Below are 22,537 nucleotides of genomic sequence, written 5' to 3' on the forward strand. Positions count from 1 at the left end.
TTCCATTTATACCTGGATGCACATTTCCTGGGAGCAGCCGTAAACGGCATTGCTTTTTAATTTCCATTTCCACGGGATCGCTGTCCACTTACGTAAGGTGGTTCATCTGTGAGATCTTACATCTGGGGTCCTTGCTGAGCTCACTTGTAAGGTCTCAGAGCTTTATTGTAGATTCCTTGGGATCTCCTTCATAGGTGATCTTTTCATCTGTAAATAGAGACTCTTTCTTTTCTCCCTTTCCTATCCATATGCCCTTTTTCCTTGCCTTATTTCTCTAGTGCCAACTTCCAGTACTACCTTGAATGGTAAGACCATCCTTGCCTTCTGCCCAAAGTGAGGGGGAAATAATCATTTCTTTACTATTAGGCACAATGTTAGCTGTGGGGTTCATGTAATATTTTGCACACTATGGTACTTTCCTATTGCTTCTTTAACAAATCACCACAAATTTAGTAGCTTATAACAGCACAGATGCACACTTCGATGGTTCTAGAGTCAGAAGTCTAAAGTCAAGATGTCTTCAGGGTACATTCCCTCTGGGGGCTTGGGGATGGCACATGGCTGGGCGTCTGTAGTGACCTTGGAAAAGCATGAAACTGTGCTACTTTTCAGCATAGATATGGCAAGTAATTTCTTCTGAGCAAATAAACTCACAGCATCTGCTCTGAGGTATTCCAGTAGATTTATGGGGATCTTAGCACAGAATATTTGAAATCAGGCTTTAGAAAAATCCAAGCTGGAGGCTTTCTACAGATCTCCCCTGGAGCAAGTACTCATTGTTCTCTAGCATACTGCCCCCAGTTCGTAGCTGGACAGACTGAGGCGGGGAAGAATAAGGAACTCTCTCTTTTTGCATTCCACGATGCCCTTACCTTTGCAAGGCCACACACTATGCTGTCAAAAGTCAGCAGTTCGTCCCCTTTATGAAGGCGTGTTTGTGTCTCCCTCCTTTCTCACTCCTCTTCCGCTGTGTCCCTGAGCACTTGCTGAACACGTGGCTCAGTGTCTGTCCACTTTCTCACTGAGGTGGGCTTCCATTGCTGGGCCTGCACCTTCCCTCACCCCTTCGCAGACATAGGCTGCAGCCTCGGAGGGAGCAGCGTGGGGCTGGACAGAGGAAATGGGCTTCGTGGGCCTTTCCAGGATCAGTGCGCATCAGACTGTGTGACTAAGGCCATCATGGGTGGATCTGGCTGAGGTCCACTTGAGCCTTTGTTTCGGCCATGGCTCTTGCATGGGTGGTGGCAGAACTGTGGAGTTGCTCTCCGGGCCTTTCAGAAGGAAGGAGAAGCTGCCCCAAGGGCGGATAATGGGGACTTGAAATTCCAAGAATCACCAGTGCAGTTTGGTGGCCTTGTCTAAAGAGAGAACTTTTTTGGAAAAGAAAACAACATTTTGCTGTTGTTGTTTTTTGCTTTGTCTCTCTCCTTTTTTTAATGAAAAACCAGTGTTTTTCATGAGGAGCTCAATGGGCATTTTGGGCAGGACAATCCTTCATTTTGCAGAAATCTTTGGATTGCAGGATGATGTCGAGTACCCCTGGCACCCCCATTATATGGCTCTGGCACCCCCAGTTACTGGCAAAACTAGAAGTGCCCCTCACATGTGTCCAAAGGGAGCAGACTGCCCTCTCTTGCAAACCTGACCCTGGGTAATTTTAAAGGCTTTGTATTCACTGTGGTGAGAGCTGATGCTCTGGAGACGCTGTTTCTCTAATAAGGGAGAAGGAAGGAAGATGCTGCGTGGGATGCGGATTACCCACATCAGCTGTGTCTTATCTATCCCCGCCATGCGCATGGCGGCCTGTTGAGGCGGACTTGATAAGCTCTCCTCTCAGGGCTCGGGAGCCTCTGATGGGCCCTGAGCCTCCAGAAATGACCACAGCCTGCTTCACAGCATGCATCTCTAGCATTCGCTTTCAGAAAAAAACTACTTGTCTTCTGTGTTCTTAATGAAAAATAAAACACACGTATGCACACATACTTTTAAAGCCATACCCCACTCATGAGGATATTTTCCTTCGAAACGGCAGCATCTGGGAGGCTAGGGTGAGTGGGCGGTCCAGCTGTGTGAGCGAGCAGCGGGATGAGGACTCGCGCGGTCAGCCCGAATCATGTATTTCACCCCGTGCTCTACTGCCAGGCAGTGGCGAGGCATACACACTTGTTCGGGGTGGGGGGTCCTGTGTGCGGGTCAGCTGGGAGGTGCAAGTCCCCGCACAGGCTGAGCCTGGCCGGGGTGTGGGGTTACTGCTGAGCCCCCCAGCTCTGGGCGCCCCCGCCCCCCACAGCCGACTCTGTTTCTACTGTTTGGATTAGCGGGACAGTGGGACGTGTGTATCTTTATTTTTATAACTCAGGGGTGGGGCAGGGAGGTGACAGGCTGGAAGAGAAGGGTGGAGTGGATTGTGTCTGTCTGCTTCCATCAGAGTTCCAGGCCTGGGTTTGAATGGAGTTGCTCGCCGGTGCCTCTCTGGGGCCTGCTGGCTGCGTCAAGGCCCAGTGGGGCAGGAGACTGGCCGGCCGGCCTCTGCTCCGTCCCAGCCCCGCCGGCTGGCCCAGGCCCAGGGGCAGGAGAATCATCAGAGGAAGCACGTTTGCCCCTAGCATGGCTCCTTTCCACGCGGCAGCAATGCTCCCGCAGACAGCTCTGTGGACCATGGATGTGATGACCGCCAAGGGGCCACCAGACACCCTGTGAGGCTCTCCATAGGCCAGCTGTTGCTTGGGACGGCGGGTCCCTGGGAACACTGGTAATTTACACTCAAGTCCCAGCCACTCGCAGGACAAATCACATCTGCAGGGTAAGAGTGAGGCTGCAGGGGGGATGGATGGGCAGATGAGGTTGAGACGGGTCGTCCCCCCAGAATCAGCTGCCGTTAGAAACAAAACATGACTCTTCAACCAGTTCACCGGAAGCAGGCACTTGGGACAGACCGGTTAGAGCCTGGCTGCAGTCCGCTGGCTGGCTGGTCCTCTGTCCCCCAGACTGGGGCGGAAGTTCATCGGGGTCCAGCACCGTGACATCAGCTGGCACAGACCCATGAGGGGTTGCACTGTCTGAACTTAAACCCTTTTCCCTCTGGTTTCTCCAGCCAGCAGAATCTCCTCCTGCCTTGGGGTCTGGCAAGGTTGTTGTCAGCACTGCTGCTGTGCTCCCAGGCGCACCCATGTCACAGTGGCCTGGGGCAGGGGCACTGGGGCTCCTCCAATCCAGGCACCAATTAGCTCACAGCACAGCATCCCTCAGTAAACTCTCCCTCGGGCCCCCATGAGTACTGCACAAAGGCCCCAGTGTGGAAGAGTCACCAGGTTCTGTCCAGCCTGATGCCCCTCAAAGCCTTTTCTCACTTCACCAGCTCTGGGCGAGGAAGCTGGGATTCTCTGGGAGAGCTTCGGCCATGGCCCCTGCTCCTGGACTCGGCAGCGAGCCCCGGCCCCCCCACCCCTCTCCTCTGAGTCCTGACATCACATACAGTTTGACACCACTTTGCCCTGTTGAATCTACGTCACAGGAAATACTGCCTCGCCACACACAGAATTCAAAAAACACATCTATGTGATGCCTTCACCATGGTGTAAAAAGAAAAAAATTTCATAAAAAATTCGTGTGTTTGCATATTGAATACGTAAATTCTCGGGCACAATGACGCGAGAAGGAAGGTTTATAATGTCTTATCTGAAACCTTTGAGTAGATTTATTTGGGGCTCGTATTTTTAAAGACTTTTTAAGCGTTCTGTGCATTTCACGTCGACACGATTATGGCCTGCCCACACCTTCTAATCAAATATGCTGGCGTGTCTGAAGCAAAGATATATCAACAGTCACACAAACTAGGTGTTTAAAAGGCAGCAGTGGCCTCGGTGAGCTCACAGCACAGCCCTGCACATGGGGCCCCATTCTTTGGGGTTTTCCCGTGTCCTCCTCCCATGCTCCCTGGGAGGAGCACCTGAGCCCAGCCTAAACCCACGTGTGCCCTGGTTCCCCGTTCTCACCTCCGTGGCCCCCTCGACCCTCTGCTCTACAGCTGGGGGCGGCCGGGGACCCTGAGAAGCTCTGGGACTTGCCTGTGGCTTTGCTCTGGGCCCCTGTGGCTGAGCCCCCATTTTAGGCCAGCAGGTTGCTCTCCCCGGCCAGCACGGCATTTCTTTTGCAGACCCTCGCGTGCCACAACGGTGCTGACGTGCTCACGTGGGGTCATTCGTACTGTGTGTGGAGTCAGGGGCCTTGTGCTGGCTGGGGGCACCCTGTTGGCTCGAGTCAGGCTGCAGCACCAGACGGACCAGGGAAATGACCGCTGGGTTCCAAGCCTTCCAGAGTCAGAATTGCCAACGCGGCGTTGTAGATCAGCAGACATGTGTTTTCACCATGCACAGCACCTCGGGGATGCAGGACGAACGAGGGTGGAAGAGCAGTGTGTGGACGGCTCGCATGCTGCAGTGACGCGGTTTGCCAGCATTGTGAATAATTCCCAGAACACGTCCAGACAAAATTAAGTTCAGTCTTCATAATAGTTAGGTTCTTGGCACATTAAAGCCATGGGGGAAAAAAAACAAAAAACAAAAAAAACTTTAGGTTTACATATGAAAATAGAGTCAGGTTCCCAGTACGAATTACTAACTATAAGCAAGTTTGTAGCTGCCCAGTAACTCAGTGCAATGTTTCCAGCAGCCAGTAAACGCGTCTGCTCAGAGACCACCAGCAGATGCTCGGGGCGACGGCTCTGAGTCCCGGACTGGTGTCCCCGCTCTCGTCACTCCTAGTTTCCCGCTGTTTCCTCAGGGGTCCGGGGTGTTTATGCAGCTAAGCAGATTTCCGTGCCACCTGGGAAGCCTCAGGTGCCCCAGCCCTGAAAGGTGGACTCACACTCTACGGCTGTTCAGAGCAAGCCCCGGCCCAGCGCTGCCCCCAACGGGATCCAGCCCAAGCAGCCAGAGGTGGAGCTCGGAGATCTGATCTGATCCGTCCGGTCGCCCAACGCAGGTGTTCCGAAAGCAGTGAAATGAAGACGGTAATCGTCTTACCCGGGAGCCTGAGACACGGCAAGTTAGCACTGAAATTCCTGGTGCTGGCCAGCTCGACAAGCACACGGAGGGCCACCAGTCTGGTGCAGACCTGCATGTTCCTCTCATTCAAGGCTCCCAAAGTGAGCAGCAACATCGGCAAGGACAGCCTTGGCCAGCTTTGCTCCCTATCCTTGTAGAAAGGTAAGCCCATTGCCCCTTTCTTTTTTCACACCGATTTTCCAAAATGAGTTGCTTTTAAGGGACAGCTTCCCAGTATCAGGACCCGTCACTGAGAAGAGAATACGTTGTTTCTGGGACTATTCCCAAGGATCGGCACACTTTCCCGGCAGTCTCCAGTTTATAAACTGCTCCCCAAGAAGGCTCCAGAAAGTCCTCAGTTGTGCACCCTGTACAGGAAAAGAGGACCTTATTCTTACTCTCGTACTTTACTTTGAGGCCAGTGGTTCGAGTGGTGGAATGGGCACCGCACCTGCTGGCTGGAAAGGTGGGTGAAGCAGTCGGCACTGTCCACCTCTTCAGAACACAAACTTGGCTGTCAGCATGGAAGCCACAGCAGCAGGGGCACTGGTGGCCAGGCCACGTCTGCCAGCGACCACCATGCCACCCAGCCCACCACTCCATCCTGCTGCCTCTGATCCCGCCCTCCTCTCTCAGCTGGTCTCTGGTCTCCTGTTGAACTCACAGCTCTCGACATGGCGTGTGCTGTTTTCGGTTGACCTCCCGCGGCGCCTCCGGGCCCTCCAGCACCGCCGCTCTCTGGCCGCTTCCTCCCTCGTGCGAGGAATAAGACCTGACACACCACATACTGGGTCCTCATGTAACCCAACCATGTGTCTGGGTGTTCAGTGGTAGCTCCTCTCTCTGACATATTGGTTTGGACAAAACACAAAACACACTTTCCTGGAAGGCTCTTTATCTGATAGATATTTTGGGGACATATGAATGGGTGTTCGGTTTGGTGGTAGAGATAGAAAGATCTACAAGACAGCTCTTGCCTTCAGAGGGCTCACAGCATGGTAGGATCCCAACTTAGGACAGCGTGTCCACTTTCAGCAAATCACTGATTCCAGAACCTTCCAAGCAAGTGGATAGCAGCAATGACACATACAGCCTCTTGTGGATGAAAAGAAAGCAGGAAACACTGTGCTGTGTTTGGGATTTCAGAGACAAATTTTCAGGAATCCCAATGTCTAAAACAGCAGCCTTCAGTAGGAAACAGAGAGAATTGCTCATCCTCACAGCACGAACACAGGCCTGGGGTAGAGGGTGGCGGGAGCCGAGAGGTGGAAGGGCTATGGGTTAGCTTACAGAGGGGGCCATGATGGCTGTGTTAGGTGACCACTGAGCAAAGACCTGAAGGAAGTGGAGAAGCCAGCCATGAAGAAGAAGAGAGCGGAGGCCTCCAGACGGCTCTGCAAGTCAGGGCTCCACTCAGACAGCAGCGCTGCTTCCCCGCGCCTCTCACTGACCAGAGCTGGTCCTATAGCCTTGTTCCAGATCCGCACACGGAGTCCCTGCTTCCCCCATGGGACGCACAGGCCAAGCCACAAGATGATGGGTGGGGAACTCTAACGCTGTTATGGGAAGAAGCAATAGTAGGGAACAGTGGTCTAATCTATCATGGCAGACGTCTGAGATACCCACTGGATAGAAGGTAAGGGGCCACACAGATGGCTCGGTTCCAGCTGCTGCCAGCAGGGTCCCGTGGGGGGTCTGCCTCCGGGCCTCCAGGAGTCTGTGCAAGGGTCTCCTACCTTGCGGACCTGGGGTCACAGCAGGCACCGTGAGTGCTGCTAGGGGGTAAGGGTCTGAAGCCTGGGCCTGCTCACCTGACGCGCAGTAGCTGGTTCCAGGATTCTGAAGTCCTCGCAGGCACATCCAAAAGTACCTTATGAGCCACATTTGTACTCAGCTTTCCAGCCTGCTTCCCGCGGACCCCGTGAGGCATGAAGGCTAGAAATGCTTGCTAGCCGGGGTGCCTCTGGGCGTGCTCACACATCCTTTCCCTTCAGCGGTTCCCTTGCCATACACGCTCAGCACCCCTCTTATTTCTCTGAGCAGAAATGCTTTGGCACATCTGTGTGTGGACTTCCCTCCTGGGAATCTCCCCACGGAGGGTGTGACCTCATGAACTCCTTCATGGTCTAGGTCATAGGGAAGGTCGAGGAAAGATCTTCTGCCCTTGCCCCAGGGGGTGTGGGGGTCAGCTGGCAGGTCAGGGCCGGTGCTAATTCTACCTCCTACCCTTGACTCAGCACACTGCGGGGTGCATAGCCCTGTGTCCCCTTGTGTCGTGATACACAGATGGGGTCCATGCATCCTTGTGGCCCAGTGCCCAGCAGAGAGGGAGGCTGGGTTGACGTTACTGAATGTGAGATCAAGAAACCGAGGACGGGTGCGCATGGCAGGGGCACTGCTGACATTTAGCTTGCTCCCGTCTCTGTAGAACACTTTATCGACCCACTTATCAATGCAGCCCCATCCCCACCTCCAAGCGACCCTCAGAAACAAGGACCCGAGCTCCAGGGGTCACCCACCTTCAGTCAGGACCACCAGCGGGAAATGAGAACTTGGGGATCAGGGCGAGACTGTATTTGAGCTGGTGCCTCTGCCCACCCTGCCCTTTTTATCAGCGGGGCCCTGGGGGCCTGGTTTGGAGAACAGGAGAAGGGAGAAGTGGCGGGTGGGGGGGGCTTTCAAGGAAAAGGATAGGGGTCTTCCTGCTCCAAGAGATTGGATCCTGAGCCAAAGTCAACCAAGAGCCAAGGGCCACAGGACCCAACTGTGCATATCTCCCTCCCCCTTCACCTGCCCAGGTCCTGTGTGCACAGGGCCCTCCCCCTTCACCTGCCCAGGTCCTGTGTGCGCAGGGCCCTCCCCCTTCACCTGCCCAGGTCCTGTGTGCGCAGGGCCCTCCCCCTTCACCTGCCCAGGTCCTGTGTGTGCAGGGCCCTCTCCCTTCACCTGCCCAGGTCCTGTGTACGCAGGGCCCTCCCCCTTCACCTGCCCAGGTCCTGTGTGCGCAGGGCCCTCCCCCTTCACCTGCCCAGGTCCTGTGTGCGCAGGGCCCTCTCCCTTCACCTGCCCAGGTCCTGTGTACGCAGGGCCCTCCCCCTTCACCTGCCCAGGTCCTGTGTGCGCAGGGCCCTCCCCCTTCACCTGCCCAGGTCCTGTGTGAGCAGGGCCCTCCCCCTTCACCTGCCCAGGTCCTGTGTGCGCAGGGCCCTCCCCCTTCACTTGCCCAGGTCCTGTGTGCGCAGGGCCCTCTCCCTTCACCTGCCCAGGTCCTGTGTGCGCAGGGCCCTCTCCCTTCACCTGCCCAGGTCCTGTGTGTGCAGGGCCCTCCCCCTTCACCTGCCCAGGTCCTGTGTGCGCAGGGCCCTCTCCCTTCACCTGCCCAGGTCCTTTGTGTGCAGAGCCCTCTCCCTTCACCTGCCCAGCTCTTGTGTGCACAGGGCCCTCTCCCTTCACCTGCCCAGGTCCTGTGTGTGCAGGGCCCTCCCCCTTCACCTGCCCAGGTCCTGTGTGCGCAGGGCCCTCTCCCTTCACCTGCCCAGCTCGTGTGTGCGCAGGGCCCTCTCCCTTCACCTGCCCAGGTCCTGTGTGCGCAGGGCCCTCTCCCTTCACCTGCCCAGGTCTCGAAAGTGTTCTTCCTGCAGGAGGCTGCTCTTCTGTGAGTCAGGGAGCGCTCTCCTGAGAGAGCATCTTCCGTGTCTCCACTCACTGAACGTATGGGCAGTCCGGTCACTTTCCCCTGCCAGGGCAGCATCGGGAGAGGTCAGAGGCTGGGCAAGCACAGTGTTGCCTTCATCAGAGCAGAGCCAGTGATGGGTCTTCGGGGAGCTCGGGCACAGCCAGGCCATGCTGCTGAAGTCAGGCCTGGTCAGGGCACAAAGCAGGGGTCTCCCAGGAGTGCAAGGGAGCAGTGAAGAGATGATGTAGCTCCCATCTGTGGTGGATGTCTACATGGGGTCCCTCAGACTGTGGGTTTCCCCGTTTTCATTATTTTTCTTATGACAGTAAGACTGTCTCTTGGTTAAGAAGTTTGGGCAGCCCCATGGTGACATAGAGACCATGGCGTAAATACACGGCGTTCTCATCCATCGGGGACCGTGCCTCTCCACCTAACAGCAGAAGGTGGCCAGTGCCAGCTCTCCAGCAGGGGTGGGCTTTGGGCCCCAGCTTTCCAGGCTCCTGTCCTGCAAAGGGGGTGCTGGGGCCTACGGCCCCCAGCTGCTCTGGGCCCCGTCAGGTCTTCTTGGGTCCCGCTAAGCTGCTGGGGAGCGTGGCATTTTAGAATTCTGTGTCGCAGTCTCATGGAGGACCCCCCACCCCTTCTATGGAGAATTCCCCACCTACAGAGAAAGGAAGCCTTGCCCCAGAGATAAAGCCTCCCCTTTCTCAAGTCAGGACTGAGTGCAGATTTCCCCAGCTTGAGAGAAAACTACTCACTGCGGCCTTCTCGCTGGGGGCCTGGGACGGGCAGTCCGCAGAACTCACATCCTGGCCCTCTGCGGCAGGGCAGCGGCTGACATCACTGACGGGGACAGTGCCTGTCTAGAGCCGGTGCTCCTGGGTTCTTTAAATCAAAGGTAAACCAAAGTGCTTCCTTAGACCAAACCATGCCAAGTCGACGCGTACGTGTTTGCTTCCTCTGTTTGCAAGCCAGGACTTTGGTCCCATGGAGATCAAAGTGCTTCCTCGCCAGACCCCTGCCCCAGTCCTGGTGTTGGAGGAGAGAGCCTCGACCTGCACCACCTGCCCGGCTGCTTCTCCTTGGGTTTGTGTCCTCCCCCGCCCCCCGCCCCAGGTCGCTGCAGGCGGAGGGAGGGAGCCCTGAACCAGCCTTCCCCCAGCATGGGGCAGCGGGGCCTCCAGCCCATCTGCACAGCTGTGTCCCACCACCCAGGGTTCCACCTAAACTCGGCCTCAGCTGCGTCACCCAAAATCCGGCCTCCGAGAACCTGGACTCCTCCATGGAGCAGAACGCTATGTATCCGACTAGAGCAGCAGGTGTCCCGGGATGCGGTCACGGCTGCCCAGCCACGCACCCGAACAGCCCGAAGGAGAGGATCCCGCCGCGATGCTGAGCCTGGCGCTGTGCCGGCCGCTGGCAGGCCTTCCCTGGCTGTGCCAGCCGCTGGCAGCCCCGACATGGGTGTTCCCAGGAGGACGGATGCATCTGTCCGGACACGGTGAAAGAGGACAGGGCAGCGGCACAATGCCCTTCGTGAAGTGGACACAGGTAGGAGCCCTCCCCCGTGAGGAAGAGTATACCTGTCTGTCCACCACGCTGCCAACTTCGTGGCCTAGAGACAGCCAGTGCAGGCTGCTGACAGGACAGGCTGTGCTCCCACAGCAGCACGTAGTGGTCTCGGCCTCCGTGGGCTGGCCACGCACTCGGGCAGATGCTGCTCCATCTTGGGCCCAGAAAGGTACTTGAATGGATGAAGCCACAGCCGCTACTGTGGGCCAAGCCCGGGCCACTCCTGAGGCAGCTGAACAATGCTCGGGTCTGGTGCCCACGCCTGCCAGGGGCCAGCTCCTCTGTCGTTCTCGGTGTCGTTCATGGCTGCACCCCCAGGTGCACCTGCTGGCTGCCCACCGGCCAGCCCAGCCCCACGCTCCCCGCGGCCACCCCTGCCCAGCGCCCCGTTCCCGCTGTGGGCACAGCACCCCGAGGGCACTGGCCCTGTCCCGTGGCACAGCTGTTCCCGCCACTGCCTGTCGCGTAAACCAGTGTTACCGCCTCTGCTCGGAGAGGCAAAGAGCTGAGGCTCAGAGGTCAAATGACGAATTCCAAGTCACTCACTTCCCCGAGAAGGGAGCAGGCGTGGCGGGCACCTCCCGACACGGCGGACAGTTTCCTGGGTTCGAGAAGCCGCTTGCAGGCAGAGCCGTCACACGTGTCTGGGGGTCCGCAGCGGCTTTGTGGTCAACGCAGTGTTTGCAAGAGGACATTCCAGGGGAGCCCGGGCCCCTGAGGGAGCGGCAACGCACGCGGAGAGCCCTGCGTTCACGGCGCGCGATCCTTCGTGTACGTCGTTACATGCACTTTGCTAACGCTTCGTTGAGAATATTTGCCTCTAAATTTACGAGGGATATTGGTTTGTTCTTTTCTTTTCTTTGCCTGTCTTCATCTGGCTTTGCGGTCAGGGTGATCCCGTACCGAATGAGCTGGAAAGCGCTCTTTCCTCCCCTGTTTTCTGGAAGACTTCGGGGAACGTCGGCACTTTCTCGTCTTCAAGTGTTTGATGGAATTCACCAGGGAGGTTATGTGGGCCTGGCATTTCTCTGTGAAAAGAGTTTTAATTGCTCATTCAATTTTTTAACTTCTTAGGGATCCTTTCAGATTTTCTATTTCTTCCGAGGTTTCTGTAATTAGTGTTTTTCTAGGGATTTGTTGGCGTAAACTTGTTCACACTCTTCCCTTGTAATCTTTTTATTTAATTACTGAGCTGTCAGTGATTTCCTCTCTTTCATTCATGGTTTTAGTGATCTGTGTCTTTTCTCACTTGCTCTTCTTTAATCTAGCTTGGAGTGTGCCAATTTTGTTGGTTTTCAGACAAATGACTTTTAATTTCATTGATTTTCTCTTGTTTTTCTGTTCCAATGTCAGACTCTCACTGCAGTATTTATGATTTAATTTCTTCCTCTTGCCTCTGATTTAGCTTTCTCTTATTTTCCAAGATTTTCTTGGTGAAAACTTATTGACTTGTTTCTCCTTTTCTAAGATAAGCATTTAAAGATGTAAACACCCTTCTCAGCTTTGCTGTTGCATATCCCATACATTCTGACACGTTCTCTTTTCATTTTCACGTACAGATCCTCTCCTGAGCTTGTGATGGGGTTACATCCTGATAAACCTATCGTAAGCTGACAATACTGTTAAGTCACGGGTGTGTTTCATATACCTAACCTAACATCCTAGCTTAGCCGAGCCGCCCTCAGACGTGCTCAGAACGCTTCCATTAACCCACAGGCGGGCAGAACCATCTCACACAAAGCCCATCTTATAAGAAAGCCTCGAACACCTGGTGTGATTTACTGAGTACTGTGCTGAAAGTGAACCACAGCCTGGTCCTTGGATACAGGATGGTTGTCAGAGTGTCGCTTGGTTTCCCTCGTGATCGCCTGGCTGATGGGAGCTAAGGCCCCGGGGTCACTGGCCAGCATCATGAGAGAGGTGCGGACCGCATGTCGCTAGCCCGGGACAAGATCCAAATTCAAGATTCCAGTACAGTTTGTACTGAAAATATCGGTTTTGCACCATTATGAAGTCAAAAAATCATAAGTCAAAATGTCCAAGTTGGAGACCATCTTATGTAGTCCAAAGTTCCCCATAAATGAAATTCTACTTTGGGGAAAAGGGGGCCAGTAGACTTTTCTGTAGGGCGTTCCTCCTTAGATAACGTCATAAATACAAACCGATACTGGGAGATCCCAGAGGCGCTGATGTTACCGAGGAATTCCACCTCAGGGGTAATTGGGATCTTCCCTCACTTTACCAATACCCGCACCCCACCTCCCTGCACACCCCATCCCCAGATTCTGGTGGAAGACAAAGTGCCCGGCACCAGTTAAGGCCCAGAACTGGGACAAACCACTTGTAAGGAGACCAACTACCCTGGTTGAGAGGTGAGTAGAATAGGAGGTCAGTGTCTCACCTGGGGTCCCACCGCTACCAAGCAGCAGAAGACAGATTCGAACCCACATCTGTTTCAGAGTCTGAAACCCACGCTCAACACCGTGACTTCAACCTGCTCCCACACACGGTGAGCGCCAGGGGAGTGGGAGGATCCCAGGCTTCGTCACATGGGGAAGGAGCGCCAGCCCACGGCCCTGCTGAAAGTCCACACGTGTCAGCTCGGGGAGACGCATGGGCTCGGGGCGGCTCTGAGCTGGGGTGACCCAAGCAGCGGGATCTGTTGTGCCCTCCTTTCCTGGTGCAGACTGTTGAGAAATGCCCTTCGCCTGCCACCGCGTCCCAGCAGACCACGAAGTGTCTCAGGGAAGCACGACCGCTTCCAGGCTCCTGCGGCACAGCCGGCGGCCCACGGCGGTCACGAGGACGGCTGTGCTCTCCCGGGAAGGCTTGCTGGCCACGTTTCCTGTCCCCGTCACTGGCCTTGTCTGTGACATTCAGACACGTCTTGCTGGCTCACGATGAGCTCTTCTGGGAGGGTGCGTGTGGTCTGATCAGAGTTCACCAATGATTCATAGTTCATCCGAAAAGAAAGAAAAAATGCTTTTGCAAGTGTATTTGTGCTGTGATTAATTGTAACAATATATCTTTTGAAATGACCGAAATAAAATTATAACACAGAGACGCACAGCTCGTGGGCACACGGATTCTAGTCAGCATCATGAATCAGTTGGGCGTCTGCCCTCGGGGCAAGTCACGTTACCGTAGCTTTGGCTAAAGACACGGTGAGTTCTGGCTTCTGCCAATTTTTTAGGATGGCATCCTGCCTCAGGGGTTCCAATCTGAATAAGGGGTGAAGCTAGGAAATCAGAAGAGGTTAATTCAGAGACCTGAATCTGCAGAAAAGCAGGGAGAAGGAAGGCAAGCCCTCTCCACAGGCCTTGGTCCCATGGATGGAGGGGAACCGGATAGGGTCCTGCAAGGTCCTAGCTGGAGAGAATCCGAGATGCACAGTGACGCAAGAACGGACCTAAGGGGTACATTCTAGGCAGGAACCTTTCTGGCCCAGCCTCCCCTGCCCCATCACGGTGGCCAGCCTGGGTCAGCCTGAGCCAGCAGGTGGCCATTGGGCACACTTCGTGGAGAGGAGGAGGACAGACAATGAAGTCACTTTCAGGCTCACGTTTGGGTGAATACTTGCAGGAAGAATGCGCCAGAAAGTCTGTGCCCTGCCTTTTCCACCCGCCCTTCGTTCAGAGACTGCTCTCGCTCCCTGCTTCTCTAGGGCCCTTCAGGGTTTTGGCTCTGAGTGGACAAACCTCTCCAGCTTGACCTCTTGGCACAGCTGCGGACTTCCTCCTGCACACCCACACGACACGGCCACTGCTGACAACCTCCCGTGCGCACCTGCCCTGGGACCAGGGGGGCTAGAATTAGGGGTTACACCCTGTGGAGCCTCACTAGTGCTGTAAGAGGACAACGTTGACAAATGGCGGCTGCCCGGAGCCTGGGGAGTGAGACCTCCCCACGCCTGCCACCCTCACCCCTCCAGCCCTGGCCTCCCACCATCCACCAGCTGCAGGCTAATGCCCGCACGGCTGGAGGCCCCCTGCTTTGGCCATCCCGCCAGAGTGAGTCTGGGGGTCAGTTACCAGGATGGAGCGGCTGTTGATCATTTAGGGTCTTACCTGTTCAGCAGTCCAGGCCCCCCAGGAGGTGGGGAGACAGGGGGACCTGGGGAGACTGGCCAGTAGACAGTGGGCATTTGTGGATAAAATGGCAGGAAAGAGCAGGTGCTGGGGGTGACAAGGAGGCCAGGGGCTGCGAGGGCCGTGGGGGTATGCAGGAAACGGAAAATGTTCTCAAATATTACCTGATGCACTGGAGGATTCCTGCTCTCTCCTTCTCCTCCTCCTCTTTGTCACCCTCCTCCTCCAGCCCCCATCTCCCTATCCTCCTCTTCTCTGTCCTCCTCCTCTCCCTCCTCTTCCCCCCCTTCTCCATCATTACTGTTTGTGCGTCTGAGGCTTTGCCTCAGGGAAGAGAAAGTCATTTTCTTGACTTCTGAGATCTTGAATACTTTTGTACTTGTATGACTAAGGCATTAGTCTGAAAGCTAAAACGCTTTTGATTTATAAGATCCAGGCCCTGTTGAGCGAGAAAAGGTTTTTCTTGGAATTCTGAGAGCCGTACTTTGAATATAAATAGTGAGGTCAGGGCAATGAGGTTGCAACAGGAGGCAGAGCAGTGGGAATGAAGGAGGGCACCATGTCAACAGCGCTCCTTCCTCAAGAGACCTGGGGAAGGAAGCTGGCACACAGAGCTCTGAGGGGTGCCTGGGACGCTCCTGCTACTGACCCTTCTAGGACCAAAGCCCTGGGGACAGGGACAGAGGCTCCAGGGAACAGGACACCCACCCAGCTCCATAGGCTGGGGTCCCAGAGACTGTGAGCCTCAGGGAGAAGTGTGGATCCAGCACGGCCCCTGAGTAGGAGATGAACCAGGGTCCAGGTGGGCCGCAGTGGAGCACCCCCAGGGCATCAGCAGGGAAGGGGGGGAAAAGCCGACAGTTCTCACTTCCTAGGATGCCTCCAGAAGGTGGCAGAGGTTCCAAGTCCAGATGAGAAGCAGACAGTGGCAGGAGCGGGGGTAGGGCCATACAGGAGCAACGGGGCCCTCCCCCCGCCACCAGTGATGGAGACCCAGTAGTGGGATGGCTCGGGCCCCGAACGTGGACTTGTATGCTAACCACCCTTGAACACATTTCATCAGTGCTCTCCGCAGAGTCCGCCCAAGCCCCCCGAGAGCTGGGGTGCCCCTGCACCACACAGAGCAGGGTGGGGTCCCAGAGCAGCCCCTGACTGGGCACCAGCGGCCCCTCCCCGGCCTCCCACGTCTTCGTCCACAGGCCTGTGGGTCAAACGCCCTCCTTCCCTCTGGCTGTTGTTAGAACTCGCTCCAGCTCCCGCGCCGTGTTTTGCAATAACAAAACCCACAGCCATTCCAACAATACCGAGGTTCTCGTGTCCCCAGCCAGGGCCTTTCCTTGACCCCGTGTTCTTTGCTGGGTTTTCTTTCATACATTTTTTGGTAACTGGAGGCAAATCTCAGTGAAGACAAACGATGGACACTGCACCATCTAACACTAGCGTCTGTGAAGGTCATGCCAGCCCTGCTTACGGACCTTCGGCACAGCCCTCTCTGCTCGCTGTTCTTCTGGCTTCTCGTTGCCCTGAACTCTCCTTTCCCTTTATGCCTGAAAAGAGAAAAGTTTTCCGTACCCTCCCCCGGGATGAGAGCAACACAGGGCCATTTATATTAAAAGTAGATTTACTTCGCCTTCCTAGCTCTTCAGAAATGACTGTGCCCACGATGGGCTGCGGAGTGATTCCACGTTGCTCAGTTTCTACGAGTTCAGGTGACAGAACACAGGCTGAAGACGGTCCAGGCATGTGTGTGACTTATCTATTGTGCAGTGAATCACCCCAAAACTTCGTGGCCTCAAACGATAATAAACACGTGTTAGCTTTCCCAGTTTCTGGGGTTCGGGGACCTGGGAGCAGCTTGATTGGGTGGCCCTCGCCTGGAGTTTCTCATGAGGTTTGGAGGCTGTTGTCATGGGATGGGTTGCCTGGGACTGAAAGCCCCACTTCCGAGGTGGCACCATAAAGGGTTCTGGACCTGATTCCAACGGGTGCGTGGTGGGGGGACCCCACACCATCACCAACAAACAAGTCTCCAACACCAGCTGGGAGTCCCACAATTCAACCCAATTCTAGCACGACCCAGAGAGAGCATCAGAAGACGCAGCTAAGGGCTCAGCCCCACAAGAGCGTCCCCTGCCTTCAGACCCCAGCCCCAGGGCAGATGCTCACCTGTGTTTCTGACAGGCCGGCTGCAGAGTGGAGGCTCCCGCGACCCCTACCGTGGGTTTGATTAACTTGCTTGAGCAGCTCACAGGACTCGGAAACGTTTACTTGCATTTCCCAGTTTAGGAAAGGGTACGACAAAGGTACAGATGAACATCGAGACGGAAGATATGTGTAGGGTGAGGTCTATGGGAGGGCTGTGGGCTTCCATGCCTTCTCGGTGCACCACTCTCCCCGAATCTGCGTGTGTTCACTCGCCCAGAGCTCTCCAGACCCCACGCTGCTGGTGCTTTACAGAGGCCTCCTCATGCAGGCTTCATGGGCCATCAACCCCATTCCTGCCCCCGTCTTCTCTGTAACTATGGCGGCTCTTTCTGGTGACCAGGCCGCGTCCAGGAGCCATCCAGAATCGCCTCAATAGAACAAGAGATGCTTCTAGTGCTCTGGCCCCTTAGGAGATTCCAAAGGTTTCAGGTCCCTCTGCCAGGGATCAGGGGCAGAGACCAATACGCATGTTTTTACTGTCTCACACTCACTCTTGTGGCTGGCAAGTGGGACTGGCTGTTGGCAGTAGGCCTCGCCACGCTGGCATCTCCCCAGCATTACTCGGGAGCCCTCACTCATGGCAGCTGCTTCTCCCCGGGCACCCGATCCAAGAGATTGAGGTGGGGGCTCAGCATTCTGCATGATTCCAAAGGCACACGCCTCACCTGCTGCCCTGTGTGGGTCACACAGAACATCCTCGATTCCGCATGAGAGGAGGCTGTTCTGGGCGTGGATTCCAGAAGACAGAGCCACCGGGGACCACCCTGGAGGCTGCCTCCCACAGGATTCAGGGACGTGGTGCGTGGATAGAAGATAGTTTGTAAATGGCTACCATCACTTTTCATTCGTGATAGCCACAGGTTCAAGTCTCGCTTTGTGCTTTCATTTCCCACCTGCCCACTATAACAACAAAAACAACCTTCTCTTCCCTTCTGGACTGAACCATCATTTGGGAATTAAAAATTCTGGTGTCTTGCTGGGATCTGGGATCTCAGATTTACACCAAATGGTGTCATAGCTTTATATTAATCCACAGAATCCAGTGTAGCCAGGAAAATGCGGAAGGATCCTCCATGGCACCGGTGGGTCATTGCTGGGTGGGGAAGGAGGGGCATGAGAATGGGAGAGAGTTGATTCAATTACCAGAAAGGGATCTGGGATTTCAGAGAAGCTGAGCTTGGCTCAGGTGGTGGTCCAAGTCTGCGAAGCAGCAAGAACCACGATTCCGACTCATATAATCATAGTTAACACCAAACACCCACTCCACACCAGGCACCGTGTCGAGGACTTCGGGTAGATTGACTCACTGAATCCTTACAGTGACCTTGAAGTAGATGCCATTATCAATCCCACTTTACAGATGGGGAGACTCGGGCACAGACAGGTCAAAAGTCTCATGGAAAGTGTGTGCTAGCAAATGGCAAATTTAGGGTTTGGATTCAGGCTGCCTAAGTCCAGTAGCTTACACACCCACAACACTAGGTCTTTCAGCTTGTCCCACCTGAAACCTGAAAATACGGAATGCAGAGGATATCCATGACATCAACAGTAGGTGAGGTCATTAGTGCATGGGGCTCCCTGTGCCTCCCTCAGTCTTAACAATGTGTGCACCCAGAAATTCGAACATCCCAGTTGGACAGGTCCAGCCCAGAGCAGGAGAGGAGATGCAGGGGTAGGTCCCAGTCATCACCATGGAAACTTCCTTCTTATCTTAGAGAGAACCCAAGCATACAGTAATGGCCTATCATCAAATTCTGATAAAGCAAATTCTCATAAAGTTTTGCTGCACTTCTGGTCCACAATCTAGCTACATCACACGTATGAAACGTCTCATTTTATCCAGGCTACAACGGCATTCTATTTCAGGGTTGAGCCTGTGGAACACCTGTGAGGTGGGTGAGGCCATGACACAACAAGGTGAAGTTGTTTTGCTCAAAACAACTATTTAAGGCGTGGGATCTGAGGACGGACAGCCGAGGGCCAAATCCCCACTCTGACATGTCCCAGTCTGGTGACACAGCAAAGAAGTTCCTTATCCTTCCCAGCCTGGGACTTGATCATCTGTAAAGGAGGGGTAATAATAGAATCCAGTGTGTAGGCTTGTCGTGAGGATTCAGTCCGTTAGAACACTCAGAACGATGCCTGACGCATAATAACACCCCACAAGTGTGAGCAACGACAGCATTTCATCGAATCTCAAGCAGCCATCATTCCCATGACACACATTACCGTGGGTGCCATCACGAGAGAAGAAATACTGGCAATTAAGCAACACCGCTCCATCAACTGAAAGACACATCCCAGTTCGGGAGATAACAGATCGGGAGAAAGTGTGAGTGTTCGCCCTGCAAGATGCAGCGTTGTTGTGCTCTGAAGCCATCTGCCAGAAAGACGAGGGCGGCAGATGCTGGCCCCACAGCCTCGGCCGCTGAACCATGGCGCACGAGGTGTTGGGAGCAACACCCGGGAACGTAACAGGAGAGTGGTGCTGGGCGTGAGATGGTGGGATGGCAACTGGAAAATACAGTCTCACCTTCACGTGGTCACATGCTTGCTGAGGTTGGAATGTCTGACGACGGGAGCAGAATCAAGAACCACAGTCAATGGTCTAGATGCGGACCTTCATTCCATTTACTCTAATAAAAACTATTAGTCACAGTCTATATACAAGGTCAAGCTCTCTGGATGAGAATGAGACTCCATTTCTGCCCTCAACGAATTTTCTATCCAGCAAGAGATAAACACATAAATAACTAACTTGCAAGACCCCAGTAATAGCAATCTCTGGGATGCAAGAGTGATTTTATCTAGTGTGGGAATTCCCAGAAGAACTCACACATAAGACAGGTTTATTATTATTAAAAAGTTGGATTGGCTACTTGCTGTGTTTTACAGTGATCCAGGCCCTGGCCTTGTCTTATTTCTCCATCCCTATGTGTCCTTTGTCTGAGTTTCCCCAAATAATTTATTTTTGTCTTATTATAGTCCATGTATTTTGGTAAGCCTCTTTGAGTCTTCCCCAGAACAATGTGGAGTATTACTACATAAGAAAACAAAATAACATACCACATTCATTCTGCTAAGGTTTTTAAGGTTAGAAAAATTGTTTCTATCTTCCTAATGCTTCTATCTGTAAGAGCAAAGTGGTGGGGGAAGGGGATGAGGTAGAAAAACCTAGAAGTGACATGCGCACATAGAAATGAGGAGAAGGAAAAGCTCTGTGCATTTCAGTTATGTATTGCTCACTAACAAGCCGTGACAATTGATTACTTCCCAGGCCTCTGTGGTCAGCGCTGACCTCTTGCCCCCATGGGCTGTCCTGTCATGGCATTCTGCTGGGGGGACTGCAGGGTCAACTGAGAAGGCTGACCCCCTTCTCTTAGGCTTCACGACACAGTGGCCCTGGCTCCAAGACATGCGTGACATCATTTTGCCACAATCTGCTGGCAAACAAATTGCAAGGCCAGCCCGGCCCGACCAAGTGGGGCAGAAAAGACCCCTCAGTAGGGGACAGCAAAATACTGCTGTCATATTTGTCATCTGCCATGGGAGACAAGGAGAGGGCCTGTCAGTGGGCTAGAATCAGTGAAAACAGAGGATGAATATAATAGTGTTTCTCCTCTTAACATTCCCTTCAATACTCTGAGAAATCATTTTTCTTAAAAAAAAAATGCTTTCCCCCAAGTTGTAGTCAATTGAAGTACTGTGTTCCTGGCACTCAGGCTTCTGGCCAAGGATGTGCTGGTGAGTAGATGGTGGGGAGTGGAAGGGGTACAAGGGACAGGGGCATGGAGGAGAGCTGAGGGAGAGAAGGAATCAGGGCTGCCCATGGTGTGGGGTTGCATGGTGGACCGAGGAAGGAGGTAAGGGTTCACTCGTCACTGGTGTAGTGCAAAACCAATGTGACTTTCGTGATGGACCAGTTTGCACACTGCTTTAATAGAGATCGTTTTTAAGGAGCCTCAGTCAACTGCAATAAGAAGGACACAAACAGGGGATCGCAGACAATGAGGGGTCAAAACTCCTTAACCATTCATCAAGAAAGGGATAGCTTCTGAAAACAGTGAGTCACATATGGGTGATGCAGACTGTCTCCAAAGGAACTCTCCTCTTCCACTTCCTCTATGGGGTCACTGAATATATATGAATAACCCCCTAAAATGGCCCAAGCTCAGGACTATCTTTAGAGACTCTGGCTTGATAGGATTGAGAAAAATGAGAAAAAACAAGGGGCCTAAGGAAAATAGGGTTACAGTCAGAGTGCTGAAGTCTTTAACAAATGACGACTATTCTGTGCTAGCTATATGCTGTGTGCAGTGGAGGTACACAAATACACCTGCAAAGGCGGCTGATCCTCAAATCACTAGTTGGAAAGATAGAACTTATACTGATAAAACATTAGAAATCAATCACCACTATCATCACCATCACCATCACCATCATCATCACCATCACCATCATCACCATCTTCACCATCATCACCGTCACCATCATCACCATCACCACCATCATCACTATCATCACCATCATCACCATCACCATCACCATCATCACCATCTTCACCATCATCACCATCATCACCGTCACCATCATCACCATCACCACCATCATCACTATCATCACCATCATCACCATCACCATCACCATCATCACCATCTTCACCATCATCACCATCATCACCATCACCATCATCACCATCATATCATCATCACCATCACCACTATCATCACCATCACCATAATCACCACCATCTTCACCACCATCATCACCATCACCATCACCACCATCACCATCTTCACCGTCATCACCGTCACCATCATCACCATCACCACCATCATCACTATCATCACCATCACCATCATCACCATCATCACCGTCACCATCATCACCATCACCACCATCATCACTATCATCACCATCACCATCATCACCATCTTCACCATCATCACCGTCACCATCATCACCATCACCACCATCATCACTATCATCACCATCACCATCATTATCACCATCACCATCATCACCATCTTCACCATCATCACCGTCACCATCGTCACCATCACCACCATCATCACTATCATCACCATCACCATCATCACCATCTTCACCATCATCACCGTCACCATCATCACCATCACCACCATCATCACTATCATCACCATCATCACCATCACCATCACCATCATCACCATCTTCACCATCATCACCATCATCACCGTCACCATCATCACCATCACCACCATCATCACTATCATCACCATCATCACCATCACCATCACCATCATCACCATCTTCACCATCATCACCATCATCACCGTCACCATCATCACCATCACCACCATCATCACTATCATCACCATCATCACCATCACCATCACCATCATCACCATCTTCACCATCATCACCATCATCACCATCACCATCATCACCATCATATCATCATCACCATCACCACTATCATCACCATCACCATAATCACCACCATCTTCACCACCATCATCACCATCACCATCACCACCATCACCATCTTCACCGTCATCATCGTCACCATCATCACCATCACCACCATCATCACTATCATCACCATCACCATCATCACCATCATCACCGTCACCATCATCACCATCACCACCATCATCACTATCATCACCATCACCATCATCACCATCTTCACCATCATCACCGTCACCATCATCACCATCACCACCATCATCACTATCATCACCATCACCATCATTATCACCATCACCATCATCACCATCTTCACCATCATCACCGTCACCATCGTCACCATCACCACCATCATCACTATCATCACCATCACCATCATCACCATCTTCACCATCATCACCGTCACCATCATCACCATCACCATCATCACCATCACCACCATCATCACTATCATCACCATCACCATCATCACCATCTTCACCATCATCACCGCCACCATC

This window comes from Ursus americanus, chromosome 11 (assembly GCF_024610735.1).
Source record: "Ursus americanus isolate L20-20 chromosome 11, mUrsAme1.1.p, whole genome shotgun sequence".
NCBI classification, from domain to species: Eukaryota; Metazoa; Chordata; class Mammalia; order Carnivora; family Ursidae; genus Ursus; species Ursus americanus.